We start from the raw sequence: 2,095 nt of genomic DNA on the forward strand, positions 1-2,095 counted from the left end.
ATATATATATATATATATATATATATATATTCTTGTTGTATAACTGTTAAGTGACTGTATTATATGTATATTCATATTTCCTTTTATTATAAGCTTTCATTTGACCTATAGACTAATATTATATGATTTACTACTCTTAAGTTATTTCCAATTTGTTAGATACAGTATTTCACACTCAAGCCACCTTTTGTTTGATCTTGTAAAATTGTTATTTTCTATTTTATGGTATGATGCGGTCTGATTCGTTTGTATATAAACTGTGTATGCCTCAAATACATAGTTTATACAGTAGAAGCTGAAACTGTGTTATGGACTGAATCGGCTGGGTTAGGCGAAAAGCTACTATATCAGAGAACCAATAAAAACTCCGAATTGAATCTAAGCTACTCATACTAGTTTATGCGTTATTCCTCTAGTCATATAAGTCAGTGTTTCTAGTTGGTGATATTATCTCGTGATATATTCGCAGACCATATAGACACAACAGTTATCTAACATCATAGAAATCAATGTGTAATTAGTCAAAAGTCTAAATACATATTTAACGGAGAGATATGGAACAGGTAGAAGAAACATAATAAGGGTCGAAGTACGTAAAATCGTTAATTGAATATTCTTTGATCAGCTAAATGATAAAGTTATTACAAACTTCTTTACAAATGATACAGAATAAGGTGTTGCTTCATTTCTTTGCATTAATGTTCCAAGGATGAATTTGTAACTTGTTGAAAAATATGACGGAATACATTAAAATGTCTTTGAATATTTTGGTGCCAAATGTATAACATAGTTATTATTAAACAAGTGTGATAAGATTTTGTATTGAATAATATAACTATTCTTGTAGTTCATTTGTATTTTGTATCTGTTATGCCCCAATAACAATAGTGAATGGTAACTTTGGGATCCATTTATGGACCAATATTATGCATACATTTTTTATCGTATATTTGCTAAATAATTAAACTACTCATATTCATGTTCCTTTCATTGTGAGCTTGATCTTGACCCTTGGACTATTATTGTACGATTTACCATTCCTGATTTATATTCCAGTCTATTAATTACTGCTCCCCCTATTCACAGCCACATTTGGCTAACTCTGGTTTAAATGTTATTTTCTATTTTATTGGTACGTTGTGGTCAGTCTGTTTGGTATATAAACTCAGTATGCTTGAAATACAATGATTCATACCACAGAGGCTGTTATTGGAGTTTTGGACTTAACTGGCTGGGCTAGGCAGAAGCAGGATCGATAACCGCTCTAGACTGCTCGTACGGTTTTTGTATGTCACTGTTCCAATCGATAATTCTCTGCTCTCTGATTGGCGGTCTTATCACGTCATACATTAACTAGGCATCCACTCGGCCACAAGATATAACAGTATCACTGCTGCAAATTTAACAAAGTATGTGTCAATGAATTCATTTGAAACTTAAAAGTGTTTAAGAGATATTCCATAAAACTGAAGATGGATCTAGTGTTTAGGACAATATGGGGACAAAAAGATATTATATGGAATACATTGACAATGATTTTTGAAGAGTATGGGTTCAATGAAAATTGAATATTTCAAAGCATTTAGATTTTCATTTGACTATGAGTATGTTTTCATGTACTTCTAAATAAACTGAACAGAAAGTTCATAGTCTTTCACAGAAATGAACTACGCACCGAATTTTTTTCGGTATGATCAAATGTCTTTGAAAACACGGTAGTTTGACTCTTCAAATCTGTAAGAAATGACTTTCAGCATATTCGATGTCTATTAATATTCTAGGTAATACGGGAACTGTCAACAAGTTCATACTGAACAGATCTCTTATCGACTTTTGTGTGTATATTCATATTGGAAAATGTTTCAAAAAGTAAACACTGATAATAAAATACTTAGTTGCTACATTGTTAAATCATAGTTTTTTTTTGACTAACAAGAGGTGACTGATAGACATCTATCTCCATGGGTCCTGTACATTTAATCCATGGTGAATAATTTAAAAAATAAAATCGGTGCTAAGCAGTTATTGTAAAATCAAACAGAATTATCAAAATATTTACAAAAAAAACAAATTGATTTACAACAATCTTCCAGTA

The sequence above is a fragment of the Schistosoma mansoni genome, chromosome 2 (genome assembly GCF_000237925.1).
Source record: "Schistosoma mansoni strain Puerto Rico chromosome 2, complete genome".
NCBI classification, from domain to species: domain Eukaryota; kingdom Metazoa; phylum Platyhelminthes; class Trematoda; order Strigeidida; family Schistosomatidae; genus Schistosoma; species Schistosoma mansoni.